This window comes from Sebastes umbrosus, chromosome 2 (genome assembly GCF_015220745.1).
Source record: "Sebastes umbrosus isolate fSebUmb1 chromosome 2, fSebUmb1.pri, whole genome shotgun sequence".
NCBI lineage: Eukaryota > Metazoa > Chordata > Actinopteri > Perciformes > Sebastidae > Sebastes > Sebastes umbrosus.
In genome coordinates, this window is record NC_051270.1 from 37,047,137 (window position 1) to 37,062,678 (window position 15,542).

The 15,542-nt window shown below is 42.2% G+C and overlaps 1 protein-coding gene across 1 annotated transcript in view; it reads right to left on the bottom strand.

The window, feature by feature from the left end:
• Window positions 1-15,542, bottom strand: part of LOC119500673 (protein kinase C-binding protein NELL1-like) — a 384,179-nt gene that overhangs the window by 306,116 nt on the left and 62,521 nt on the right. The window lies entirely within an intron of this gene.

Here is a 15,542-nt window from a genome sequence, read left to right on the forward strand (position 1 = left end):
ATATCTAGTGAATGTACAGTGGACGTTTGTGCAGAAATAACTGCTGCAGCTCCTCCAGACCAACAGAGGTTTCCTGTGTCTTGTGAAGTGACGGGGCTCCGCAGCGAGAAACGTTATCGTCTCCCCTGCGGGCGCATTCGGGAGGCTGAAGCACCCGGTCGAGGAGGCGATAACGTGTCTCGCTGCAAACTCCGGCACCGACCCGCTTTTCCTGCTTCAGAGCCCCGGCACCGACGCTGAAGTAGGAAAAGCCAACACTAGGATCAGCATTGATTCATGGAGAGACCTTCGTCTGGTCAGCTAACATTACTGCCAAGCAGGTGAAATATAGAGTGATATTGTGGTTTTAGCTGATGTGTGTTGCCTCACTGTTTTGAGCGATGCTCGTTCATGTCTATGTAGAGCGAGCAAACGCAAGCCCGGCGCTGACTTTCGTTGACTTAACAGCCACAGGTGTCGCTGTTAACAAGAAATTCTGAAAGTTACAAATAGTCCCTTTAATCAATTAATTACTGGCTACATTCATTTTTTTATATTATTTTTTCTACATTTAACGATGTTTATTTATTTATTGAGTCATTTATTTTTTTATTTTAACAGGTTCTGTTTTCCATAATTATGAAGCAAAAGTTCCATCTTCTCAATTGTGAGATTTTTTTTTTTTTTTCTGTTTTATATAACTGCAAGTTGAATATCTTTCAGCTTTGGACTGACGGTAAGAAAAAAACAAGCAATCTGAAGAGGTCATCTAGGACAACTTGAAATGGGCATATTCCAGTATTTTGAAACAAATGATCAATTAAAAAAGACAAGCAAACAAAAAAGAAGTGACAATAAAAATCACCATTCCTCTACATGGAACAGTAAAACTCTGCTGAAGACTAAACTAATGATATTATTCTAGAGTAGCTGTTATTAGGCCCTTAGTGAATGATTTATATACAACATGAGCAAATGTTTAAAACCCTGACAGCCTCTCTTGATGCTGTGTTTACACTGCAGACGACACAGCAACAGGCTAAAAAGTAATTTTCAATGGAAGCCGGTGACACGAAGCTACAAACTGACGCCCGACACTCGTCGCCGCGTGATGGTCGTGACACGGTAAATAATAAATTCCGGTTCCCAGTGGTATTTAAAGCATCAATAGGTGAGATTGGAGCAAAGTTATTTTTATAAAATGGTCGCTATATCGTGACAGTGGTACATGAAACAAGTAACCTGAAAAAAATCATGTGCCTCTGTGTCCTCTGGCGCTCCTAACGGCATCTGCAAGATTTCACAGACCGGAGAAAAACAAGGAGTAAGAGCTGATCTGAGGTCTGCCGTCTATGAGAGCCGGCTGTCAATCACTCGCGAACTCCGACCAAACGGTCAAACTAGGCAGCGCTGATCAAATATGAATCAATATTATGTTACTGTAATGCCTATTTCTCTCCTCAAATATTCTCAGAATCATCTTGTGGTGTACGGTTTAGCTGTAAAATGAAAACGTTTCTGACGCCGCCACCATTGTGAAATCTGGTGAAGGAACGTGAAGTTCCGGTCACATGACCGGAGCCCAGCCAATAGGACGGTCAAAGTCTCCCATCACAGGCTCGATTTTCTAAAGCCTGAAAACAGAGCCATGAGGAGGTGCAGAAGTCTAGTTAACTCTCAGAACACTTGAATTACAATATGCTGAAAGGTTATTATGGAATTTTTGCCCAATGATGCCAAAAATATACTGACTACTACAACTTTAACGACATAAATAGGTCAACGAGCGCTTGAGCAACACTTCAACGGCGACAATGTAGCTGGCCACGTTAGGCCGTTTTGTTGCTTTTGTCGCTCGTAGTGTGAATATAGCTTAGAAGGCTACAATATTTATTGTCTAATAATATGAAAGTGTTGGCATACCTAATGACAAATCTGCTCGTTTTACAGACGAACCGCTGGTAGGTTTTAAAATAACTATAATAATAAGGTTTTATCATCTGGCTTAGAAATATTACAGTAACCAGTTAGATTATAATGTATCTCATTTGTAAGAGATCTTGACCTGAAGGAACGCTCAAAGAGCATCCAATGTGGAAATATTTCATCCTGAGGGACTTAATTAGTAAAGAAAATGTGAATCTGCCAATTAGAAGTTGACATTTCTTGCATAGAAGTGGAATATTTGGCCACACAGTTGCTAGAGAGAAGAGATCAGGAGGTCACTGAAGACAGGCATTCCCAAAAGTCTTGATCAAGGAAAAATGTTGACCTGATTGGACAAAATATCCAAAAATGTTCCACCTTGGGATCGTGAATATTGATACTAAAGGACAGACTAAAATACTCAACCTTATGCTCGCAGGCCAAAAATATATTTACACAATCAAAATGTGTGATTAAAACTACAAAGAATTAAATGTCATTCTGTCTCGCAGACAATCTGTTTGTAGCTGCGGTCGTCATCTTAAGCAGACTACGATGACTTGCTGATCCAATATTTATTAAAAAGAGGTCACTCTCATCTTGACCCCTGTAAACACACACTGTAATTTCATTACCCAGCTGACAAACAATCATACTGTGTGTACACATGAAGGACGGTGAGTTGATGCTTCATCAAACAGCTACTGAGAGCGATTACTCAGCGTCGGCTTTGTGTAAAAAAGATGTCTGTCAGCCGGTCTAACCAAACAGAAAAAAAAGAAAGACATTTCTGTCTCAGTTTCACCGACTGTCCTCACTTGGTGGTGTGACCGCAGGCGTTCGACCTGCAGTCACACCGGCTCGTCTCCAGCACCGCGTGCGCTCGACTCTCCACCCTCATCAGCCACGCTAAATTAAGAGCCAGCCAGCCAGAGACGGCGGCAGCCCGAGAGCCGCAGGCAGCCAGTCATGACATTTCAGCTTCCCTGTGGCACAAAATGACCCCCAACACTGGAACCACTGGCCTCTCACATTCTCACATTTTCACGCACGCACGCACGCACGCGCGCGCGCGCGCGCGCGCGCGCGCGCGCGCGCGCGCGCACACACACACACACACACACACACACACACACACACACACACACACACACACACACACACACACACACACACACACACACACACAATATACAGTATGTGACACAGCTCTCTGATACATAACTCGAACCGAGCCAGAACCTAGCCTATTCTGATATATTCAGACACTGAAACACAAGTTCACACACACACAAACACACACTCGCATAGGGATCAAGCCCATTCAATACAAAACTCTATGGCTCTCATGCATATTTATGGAAAGGGAGAGTGGACCCAACCCAGAGAATATCAATGGAGGCTGTGAGGAGGCAGATTTCTCCATCTTTTCTGTTTGGAAAATGAATGAAACTGAGAAGAAGTCGACACAAACGAAACACCGAAAACAGTCAAATGAAATATAAAATATCAAGATGAGATGTTTACAGTGGCCAGGTACACATTGGTGTAAGCACTGCAGTACAGCCTCTGAATATGAGACATAAGAGAAGGAGGTTTCTATCAGTTGTGATAACATTATATTCACCAAAGTAATAGCTGATATCTGTGAATGCGAGTCCAGTGGGGACACAAGCATCAAACATTTGTTGTAAACAAGCCAAACAACAGTATGGCCAGTTTATCTAAACCAGGGATTATCAAAGTGAGGTCTGGGGACCCCCAGGGGTCCGTGGCACTCTGTCAGGGGGTCCGCGAAATATTTTGCTATAAATTATAAAATTGTGCTGTATTATTAAAAAGTATATATCTACAGATGGGGACCATTTGTGCCAATAAAACAAGCATATTGTGTCCATTACTCCCAGCCATGTTAGCTTTGGACCAATAGAAACTCTGATATGATGGTTACACATCACGTCAATCTGTCATGAATCACTTACTTCGGTCAGGGCGCAACAAACCGTTCCCGTTGCTACTTAGTTTAGCTTAGTAGCCAGCTAGCTAGCTGACGAGCTAGCAGTCCATAGCCTCAAGTGACGCAAACTAGCTAAATTGAGAAAATATAACAATAGTTCTATCAAGCGACAGCGACAGGAGACCAAAATGCGACATGTGTCTTCAGTTGCTAGCGATTGAAGCCCTGAAGCCGGTCAGCTAAAGCTACATCTGATTACAAAACACCTGGAATATCAGGGCAAAACAAAGGTGGTGTTAACATGATCCAAATTGAAATGAGTTTCTGTTTATCACTATCAAACAGGTCTGAAGTATTTAAGTTGAAACGTTTTACAATACAAATAGTTCTAATGTCATCTAAGAGTACAAATGGTAGTACGGTGTTTTGATTAAGAGGGGGTGCTTGGAAAATGTCCTGAAGGGGTCCCTGGCCCCAAAATGTTTGAGAACCCCGGCTCTATGTACCCCTCCATTAAAACCAAAGTGTTGTTATTAATCCCTCACTGCACAGGGGGAGTGTGCGCTCACAACTACGATAAGATCAGCAGGTCAAAGCAGAACCAGGAAGTAGGTCTATAAACTGTGATGGATATTTTCAATTTGAAGTTTGAGTTATAATTTTATTGTTCACTTTCATTTTCTCTTTCATATACTGCAAGTTCTGCTAATGTGGTGGTTTTTATTTTGTGTCATGTTCGCCTTTCACAGAGGACAGTGTCGAAATGGGAGAGAGAGAGAGACAAAGGTCCCAAGGCCGGAATCAAACCTGGGACGTTGCTGCTGTTATATGGCTTGCGATGAAACCACTCGGCTACCAAGACACTTTGTTTGTTTAAGTCTCATCTGATTTTACCAATGTCGTAATGTTATCAAAGGTACATATGGACATTTTACTAGTGAAATATCTTATTTGGCATGTGAAATCTAATAATTCACATTTGAAAACATGACTTTCACATGTTTGTTTTTTTTTCCCCTAAGCCTTTAAAACATATTTCCATGCACAATAAAGCACCTTCAGTTGCTGGGTGAATGTTACCCGAAAGCCTGCATTTTTGTTTGTTGATACATTTCAGTTCATAAAGCATTAGCCGTGGCGCGGCGTTTCCTACATAACAAGAATGAAGATGAACAAATGAATTGTTGTAACCAAGAAAAGACAAAGGGAAAATGAGAGGAGGGGACGTCTTGTAGGGTTCAGATAACCGAGTTCAAAGCTTTCCGCGGAGCTAATGACGGCCCATCAGCCCCCCACACAGCAGGCTGTGTTAATACTAAAACAATTATCACACAGTAAATTAACAAGCATCACAGGGAAGTGTTTTTCTACAACATTAAATCGCATTTGCATGCACCGAGCAGGGGCTGCTTACTCACTTACGTGTGTGTGTGTGTGTGAAAGAGAGAGAGAGGTAGAGTCAGTACGGGTATGGCTGGCCAGTTCGGCCGTCTTTGTACGGCATGTCATCGCTCTGAAATTAAATGAATACATCACTCTGCGGCTGCGGCAGGGCACCGAGCTGACAGCTCGTCTAAACCGTGCTGCAGGAGACAGAGCCGCTGACACTTGTCAGCTGGAGAGAAGAATCATTTGCATCGAACGAGGAGTAAAGCGGAGGACGAGAGCTCTCCAGCTTCGCCCTCCTCCACTGATGGAAGCCTCCTCGGGGGCTTCGAGAGGCCTGAAATCACCCGACGAGCAGAAACAGTCATCCCGATTTGACTCATGAAATAATTATCAAAGGCATTAACTCCACTTCACAGCCAGTGTTTATTTTATGAAGCATTTAGCGGTAGCTATTGTATCCCTGCGTTACAGCATATTTAATGAGGGGGAATAATCTGTTGGCAGGCAGTCCATTTGTAACTAATTGTGAAGCCTGACAGACACTAAAAAAATGACATATCTGTTTCTCTGTGCAAAATACAAACAATGAGCCTTATCACCATTATAAAGGCTTTCTTTTCATTGCTGATCCTCTCACATCCAGAATTTACTAAGCCACTTCTTTTTTTTTACTAATGGCAACTGCGTGGATCTAACAGACCCCTAATGTGTGCATCCACAGAAAAAAAAAACAGTGTTTGCATATCAAAGAAAGCCGAAAATGCTGGTTAGCTGTGGAAGAGCGAGAGAGGCTGTGCTATGATTAGAATGGTTTTGGATTTGATGGCAAAACTCTGCACTGTTTTCTGAGCAAAAATACACTTGAAAAGAAGATGTGCGTGAATGAGCAGAAAGCAACAAAGAAGTGTCAGAATTTAAGTGATTTAACCAAATAATTGCTAGTAAACAAAGAGCAGCGGACGACGGATAATGGGGGTGTGGAGAGCTGCAGAGAACAGACTGCTCGTGTCCTCCAAATTTGGACAAGAACCGCTGCACTTCTGAGCCGCACTGGGAGAATCCTTTCAAAAAGCACAAAAAAGGCTTTTGTGGGCCAATTATGATGCATTCGGTCTAAGAATGTGGACTTCGACAAAGCCCCCTGAACTGGGACACAGCTTTAGATTTCATTCTCATTTTCTAGGAAAACCACACCAACTGTCAATGAAAAGAAAATTCAAGGAAACACTTACAGTATGTGATGGGAGGGTTTTTTTTTGTTGCAAAATGTGACTGTACAACTACTGTACATATTAAACACCGCTGCCATCTCTGTTCTGGCTCAACAGTGGTTGAATAAGTGTCTGCCAAATAAATGTAATATTTATTTTCTTTTACGCAAATTTCTTCTCGCGTTTTTTGGTTGTATTGGGCTCAGTTTTAAAGTTAGAGTGAAGATACTGGTATCATATGAAACTAGAAAACCTAAGGAATAATAATGCTCCAAGCTGCGCTAACTTTTGGCGAGGAAACACTGCCATAGCCATTTTCAAAGGGGTCCCTTGAAGATATGTGAATGTAAATGGGTTGTCTGGGTACCCACGAATCTCCCCTTTACAGACATGCCCACTTTATGATAATCACATGCAGTTTGGGGCAAGTCATAGTCAAGTCAGCACACTGACACACTGACAGCTGTTGTTGCCTGTTGGGCTGCAGTTTGCCATGTTATGATTTTAGCATTTTGTTTATGCTAAATGCAGTACCTGTGAGGGTTTCTGGACAATATCTGTCATTGTTTTGTGTTGTTAATTGATTACCAATAATAAATATATGCATATATTTGCATAAAGCAAGCATATTTGCCCACTCCCATGTTGATAAGAGTTATAAACATTTGACAAATTTCCCTTTAAGGTACATTTTGAAGACATAAGAAATGTGCGATTAATTGCCAACTGATCGTGATTAACAACGGACAATCATGTCATTTATGGTGATTAAATATTTTAATCGATTGACAGCCCTAGTAATATTGTAAATGGAAATGTAAAGAGGTGCTCTACACAACAGGAAACTAACTTTGGTGTCGCCGTGACCCAAACATTTGCTGCACCATTCATCTACAGATATGGTGATTTTGCAGGTGTAAAATAAGATTTTCTGCATCACGACTATAGCAAATTCTATCTGAATAGAGACGCCTTAATATGATTTTTTTATTGTCCACAAAGTCAAGTTTCCATACCCGTGTCAACTAAGAAGCTCCAGGTGACATGACAACAGAATGAGAATCAATATAGTCACAATGTTACCACTGCGAGTGCAGGAATTTGTCTAGGAGGGAGTGTGCAGAGACACTAACAACAAAATACACACAGATAGACAGCTGTAACCACGACTAGAACTAGAGGAACTAAGTTAATCATGATCATCATATATTCAATCATTTAAGAGTTTCATAATGGTTGCTTATTGATATTAAAAAGTATGCAACAAGATGTTCTAAAATCTAATCGGTTCTCTACAGGACCTGTGGTGGGAGCACAACGTGTCTGCACCAGTGATTGTCACCATGCCGGCGTGATACTCTCACAGCACTTGTTGTTACGACCGGGCTCACAAGGGGAAGCTACATAAAACCAGGTGGAACTGGTAAATTAAAGTTATTTATTGACAAGGAACTTCAGAAAACACAAAAAAAGAGGTGAGCTACAAAGAAAAAAAAGGGCTGGTGTGTGCTGTTCAAATCAAATAATCAAATACAACCAAAAGAGGACTCTTCAAGATAATAGCTACAAATAACTTTATCTCAAGTAAACCAAATTAGAACTAGAACCTCAGGATGTGACCTTTCCAGATGAAGAACAAAAACAGTCAAAAAATGCAGCCCTGCTCCTAGTGTTTCTAGACAGAATAATTGTGTAAGTGTATGCACAATCAGGACACATAACCTACCTACCTGGCCCAGTCTCCAGGTAGTTAAACAAGTGCCTCGCTAATTCACAAAGGCCTGAACAATGTTTAGAGACACGGTGGTGTGCCGTTCAATGGAAATCCCAGCCGCCCTGGCCAATGTCAACTCTTGTCAACAGTTTTAACTGAGACTATATTAGAAGTATCAAGAAGGGGACTGATTATCCGGAGTAATGGGAACATTATTTCTGGAAAGAGCTGTGGCTGTTGAATTTTTATAGTATACATTTTCTTTGCTGAGAGCACCAAAAAAAACATTTTTTTTTACCTCTATTGTAATCGCGTTGGGGCAAAAATCGTTAAAACAGATATCTCAAAAACTTGGACAAATAAAAGCAAAAATATCTGTGTGGTTAGATACCACTATGATGAGTATGTGGTCATTTGTAATAATAGTAATAATCCAGAATTACAACACCGTACTTTATTCATTCATAGGAGCTCTGCAAGTCACCGTATATTCTACAACACTGTCCGGCCCATATTTCAGAATAAAAGCCTTGTGTTAACAAATGAAGGAATTCTGTCCACAGAAAAAAAAGCTTGAGGGCTTTTATTTTGAAATTAAAGTGTTAATTTAAAAACAAGTCTTTACTTTTTTTCATCTCCGTAACATATTCTACAGATGCAGACATTGAAACTGTAGTAATGTTGCTGATATGATGTTAATATTCAGTCAATAGATCACCTTCACTGTCTGTTGCTGCTGTGAACCGAACGCGGCTCGTGTCAAAAATAGGCGAGACCTCGAATCTCTAGAAGAGACGCAGCTGACACGCAGCTGAGACGCAGCTGATGCGCGTGAGACGTGCAGTGGGCAGTGTGGCTGCTTCAACCTGTTAACACGGACTCCGAAATAAAAAACAGGTAACGCAGCCGCCACGCGCTGCTGACGTTCCCAGTGTGAACGAGGCTTTAGCCGGTGATCCAGAGCTGTACAACCCAGCCATGAGGGAATAAAAGACGATAAACGTTGCGGTTAAAGGACCATTACAGTGACTCTCCCACACTGCCGCACAACCCTGCGCGAATCGCCCCAACGTCTGATCTGGTGAATTCAGCCTAAGATGGGAAAACAGGGTCAGGTTGGAAAATACCAAAGTTACCCTTTAAAGTGATATGGACACGGCGGAGCTGATCTAGCAGCGATGCTTTAAAGTAACAACAGCTTTTTCTCATTAGCAGCAGACCATACAACACATAGATATCCAAGCTGAGGTAGCACCAGCGATGATATAACCATATTCATAATGTGGAGACTTCATGCTAATGCGTCTCCCCATTTTCCTCACAGTCTTGTAAATGTGCTGAGAGCAGGAGAGCTGCTGGTTCAAACTGCTGAGTAATAAATAAACAGGCACAGTGCAGGGTCGCCGTCAGAGTCCCCTGAGATGGAGATTGTGGGCGGTGGAAGGGTCTCAGGAGTGCAGTGACAGCTCCGGGAAGAAGCTGTAGAGGTGACAAGTGGTCTTCATCAAAATGCACCGGCGTCATCTGTAAGAGAAAAGTTTGGGAAATGAACGGCTGCCCCGAGAGTGCTGGGTTGGCTGTATATCATCCTGTCCTTTTTCTTCAACCCCCGGTGTCATGCAGCTATTTTATGGAGGGCAGCTGACAGCCAATTATCTGCTCAATAGGGAGGTCAACACTCTGGAGCTGGTCCGTGGGACGGGAGGAGAAGGAGGTAAACCAGATACCATGATGGGAAAACGCACCGATGCCTTCAGTTACTGACCTGAAGAATGTGACCGGGATTGGTTGTGAGGCGTCGCGTGCTTCAGTTGTCACAGGTGGACTATCCTTGATGGAGTTTCTGGATTTAGCAGATTATCTCATCACATCGTCATCAAAACTGAGCCCGGCTTGAGGTGTACAGATCAACAGGCTGTGATGAGCAGGAGCAAATTAATTCTTCTTTTCACAGCGAGTGTGAACACAGTGTGTGTGTTCAGCAGCGTGGCATTATTAGCAGCAAAGCATGGTGCAAGGCAGACCGCCTCAGGTTCCTGGCGATGAGGTCCATCGGGGCAGCGATGCCATCGGGTTTAAACAGTTGATGGACAGGCCAGATGGATTGGAATAACGGGGTGCAGAGGAGTGAATAAAAAAAACATCCATTCGGGTGCTTCTCTCAAAAATCCAAAGACACGAATCAGGAATAACTCTCCATGCAGGTCAGTGAGAAAGCTAACTCGCTTACTTAGGATACAATGGGTTTGTGAATCAGTAATCACCATGGTCTGAGAAGCAGTGCTATTTAATGACCACAAGAGCTTGCTTCATGAAAACTCCCATAAGAGAGGTAGACGTATTCAGATCCTTTACTTAGGTAAAAGTAGCAATAATACGCTGTGAAAATACTCACTACAAGTTAAAGTCCTGCATTCAATTTATTTACTTGAATAAAAGAATGTCAGTATTTTCAACAAAATTTACTTAAAGCTGTCAGACAAACAAGCAGTCAGAGCTGATCTGAGGTCTGCTCTCCATCTGCCGTCTATGAGAGCCGACTGTTAATCACTCGCGAACTCCGACCAAACGGTCAAACTAGGCAGCGCTGATCAAATATGAATCAATATTCTGTTACGTTAATGCCTATTTCTCTCCTCAAATATTCTCAGAATCATCTTGTAGTGCACGGTTTAGCTGTAAAATGAGAAAGTTTGTGACCCGGCAGCCATGTTGAGATCTCTTTGGGAATACCAAGCACTGCTCACATGACCGGAGCACAGCCAATAGGAACGTTCACTCTCTGAAATGACCTGTGATTGGTCAAAGTCTCCCGTCACGGGCTGGCTTTTTTAATCACAATATGCTGAAAGGTTATTGTGGAATTTTTGCCCAATGATGCCATAAAAATATACTGCCTACTGCCACTTTAACCCTCATCCTACCGACTGGGGTCCCCGCAGACCCCAGAGGTATACTTGTTGTCATATCTCACACACACACACTTTACTCTTTCATTCCAATTTTTCATGACTTTGTCAGTCAGTTTGTTCCTAATGACTTCATATCATTGTGTTCTGTTTCTGTTTTAATTTGTGCTTTTTAAAAAGACAAATGTATTGGGGTCCTAGGGGACTTCAGTACAAAAGCACCCAATTGCAGCTTATGCAGTTAAAATAGATCAAATAGAATAGATGGATAAAATGTTTGCTATGGGTCCTACTTTAAAGTATCACACACCATCACTCTGTCAGTCAGTTTGAAGGAGACAGACAGATGCAGCAGACACACGTTTCCTCATGTCTATTTTTACACACTATGCAAATTAACTGTAACTTATCATAAAAAAATGTTTTGTTTTTTTCCCTTCAGATGACATTAATTAAATAACTAATAATGTTTTGAGAAGAAATAAGATAACATTTTGTTATGATGGTCGTTTCTCACAGTAGTTTTTTTCTTGCGGGACCCCAGTCGGTCGTCCTTGTACTGTATGTCAAATAGGTTGGTAAGATGAGGGTTAAAGTAGAAGTACTAGTTTATTCTAGTGCTAATTTATACTGTTGGGTTGTCTAATCTAACAGCTAACCCTGGTACAGCCAGCTACCCTCTCAGTTACTGTCCAACAAACTGAATCAAACTGAGTAACGGAGAGAAAGAAACTAGAATAACCGCCTCGTGGTTGTATGCCTCCACCAGCCAGTCAAGTTGCAGTTCAAAATGTCACCACTTCGTCATTTAATCCTGTTAGACATTGGTGTGTCCTTGACCTTTGACCACCAAAATCTACTCCGTTCATCCTCGAGTCCAAGTGGACATTTGTGCCAAATTTGAAGACACTTCCTCCAGGTGTTCCTGAGATATCAAGTTCATCAAAATGGGACGTACAGACAGACGGACGGACAACCCAAAAACGCTGTCGCCGGCGCAGAGGCATATAAAAGAATCCTATTTGATGTACACCTAAAGACTATAGCATGTCAGATTAGATCTTGATAGATTAGTCCCTGACTCTCTGTATCAAACTGAAAAATAGTCAGTGGTGTTGAGCATCCAAGTGTTAAAAGAAACTTCTGGGTTTTGGGATGTTTTTTCTGCCAGAGAGAGCTCTTTGCTGGTGAAGGTCTCTGGGGTCTAAAAACTGTTGGACAGGTGAGGGAGGTCTGGTAGTCTCAGGGGCGTCAGGGGATCCTGTCATTCAAACTAACAACAAACACAGTGGAGGTGTCTGGGAAGTGTGGGGCAGGGTGAGTCTAAGATCGCCTTTTTGCTGCCAGTCAGCAAGCTGAGCCTCTGTCGTGCTGTGTGAGTAATTTATTTTCCTGTGGGCTTGATGTTCTTCAGGGTTCCTTCCTTCCTATGGGCGTCTTAAGCAGATGTGGAGTTTCTCTTTCCAATGATGTGGTTTTTATTTTTGTTTATAAAGGCAAACTCACAGAAATGGAGACAGCAGCAGACGGACCAACTGTCAAAACTATCTTGATCATGTAATAGCCTTCAATATGTGGCGCGATGCCTTCAGGCTCTGTATGCAAATTTCATTGTTTGAATGATTCAGGTTGGCCTGTCAAGCCAAATCTACCAATTTGTCCACAAAGTGTGTCTCGTACAGTATGTGGCACAGCTCATAGGTTGTCCGGTTTCCAATAATGTTACATGTCCTATTAACAGGCATGCAATTAAAACCACCTTAGCCAAGATGGTTTGCACACCAGCAAGAATGATTAAGGGAAAATAATTCTGCATTTTGGTCAGCCTATGTTAGTTCGCAGAAATTCTGAAGAAGACTCTGATGAGCAGAGGGAATTGTTGTCAGTCAGCATTTGTACTATATCGCATCCTTTTTCTTAGAACAAACACGGCTGAAGAATAGTCCAGGGAGTGCAGAGTGGAAACTGGTATGTGTCTGAGGTGAGAGGGTGCAGCTCATCCCTCAGCCCCTACTCCACAGGAGAGATCAGGAGTTCAGTATCGAAGCCAGCAGGGCTTTCTCTCTCTACCATTCACACACAAATCCCATCTGATGGCAAAACACATTTCGGAAAAATTCTGCAGATCAAATTTAAGCATAAAATAAACAGAGAGCAGAGATTCGCCGTGGCAGCCCAGAACAGCACCAAACAGTTCCTTTTTTCCTTTTGAAGAATTTTCAGATCATCTGCCAAGGAACGATAAACAAACCAAATTGCTTATTGCAATTTTGGCACAAAAAAAAAAGATCATACTTCTTAGCAATATGTCCCCCCACCTGTTTTTCAAGGCTATTATATAGAGTGCATGTTAGAATCAGATGGTGAGAGTTAATTTATCAGATGACAGGATTTATTCCAATGAGGATTGATGCAATCCAAAACTACAAAAAGGAGACCCATCTATTACGATGACATCTGGCCATGATTGTAGAGATTCAGGAATGCTTAAGTGTTGCATTTTTTGTAATGGATTTTGCAAAACTACTTACTGCTTCTGCTAATAACTAATAATACTAATAAATTTGATTATGGAAAATATTGTTGAAAGTACAAACTCTCAAAAGGGAAGATAATCTCCAGCAATGTATCAGGTGGAAAAAAAACAAGGTCAGGTGAGTGTAACGTAATGAAAACATGACTTACGTCACAACGGGATTTCCAATGAAGTCAATACAACTTACAGTACTGTGTAAATCAAAGATGTGGAATTAGGCAACAATATTTTAGCATCATTGGGTAAAAATTCCACAATAACCTTTCAGCATATTGTAATTCAAGTGTTCTGAGAGAAAACTAGACTTCTGCTCCTCCTCATTGCTCTGTTTTCAGGCTTTAAAAAATCAAAGTAATTAAAAAAGCTAGCCCGTGACGGGAGACTTTGACCAATCACAGGTCATTTCAGAGCGAGAGCGTTCCTATTGGCTGTGCTCCGGTCATGTGAGCGTTGCTCGGTATTTCCCCAAGAGATCTCAACATGGCTGCCGGGTCACAAACTATCTAATTTTACAGCTAAACCGTGCACTACAAGATGATTCTGGAAACATTTGAGGAGAGAAATAGGCATTACATTAACATAATATTGATTCATATTTGATCAGCGCTGCCTAGTTTGACCGTTTGGTCAGAGTTCACATGTGATTGACAGCCGGCTCTCATAGACGGCAGATGGGCAGCAGACCTCAGATCAGCTCTGACTGCTTGTTTTCCTCCGGTCTGTGAAATCTTGCAGATGCCGTTAGGAGCACCGGAGGACACAGAGGCACATGATTTTTTCAGGTTACCTGTTTCATGTATTACTGTCAAGATATAGCGACCGTTTTATAAAAATATATTTTTTTAATAATATTTGCTCCAATCTCGTCTTCTTCAGCTTGAAGGTAAGAATTTTAAAGTATTTTATAAAGGTTCGTTCTGACTGATAAACTCACTGATTTACCTATCAAGACACCTTATACGTTCCACTTTAGGGTTGTTCTTGTGCTCATGTTCAATTAACTGTTCATGTTAAAAGTAAATCTATAAAATATTTATTGCATCCAACTTCTCCATGCTTACTCAACAACATCCCCAAACTTTTACCACAAAGTCTAATTTTACAAAGTCCCTCTCCTCCACCTCCGTGTGTGTTTTCAACTCCCACCTCATGTCGATTTCAGCTCAGCAGGTTTCCTTACAAGAGGAAAGCCTGTATAGGTGCTTATGAACTGAGGCATGTAGAGAGAGAGACAGACCTGTAGAGTGACAAAGGGGCAGGCAGATGAACAGAGCAGCTGGAGGAGCTGGCTGAGCATCTTAGGTGTGTTTAAGTGTTCAGGTGGGAAGAGCAGTGGAGAGAACGGGCTTTGAGTTAGTTCATCACACAGCTACTGCCACTTGCTGACAATGAGAGCGTTACCGGGACCAAGAAAACTGCTGGCTGGGCAGAAATAGGCTTTTGTTCTATTCAGCCTAGTGGAGCAGCAATAAACCTTCTCTCCCCATTCCCCAGTGCCGGGCACAAGCAGAAAAAAAGAAAAAAAAGTTTCTTCTGCTTTTGCAGCGGGTAGCGAGAAAATGCTTGCATTCAAAGGACGTTTTCACTTTGAGGATGAGGAGAGCGGAGGATGAGAGGAGGGAGGAGAGGAGGATATTATCATATTGGGAAAGCGGAGCTGGCAGAGGATGTGGGAGGGAAGAGAGGGCGGTTTGATTGTGCTGAGAGAAAGACGAAGAAGTAAAGAAGGGACAGAAGGAATGTATGATTGGATTCGGCCCGAGTGGTAGAGCTAGCTGTCTGTTAGCTGGCTGAATGGGAGGCCTGTGTTATAATGGGAAAGAATGGGCATCGGCCGAGGGCTCTAATAGGGCCTTCAGAGAGGATTCAGAGGTTCAGAACAAATCTCCGGTCACAATGGGGCACAGGTCTGCACCGAGCC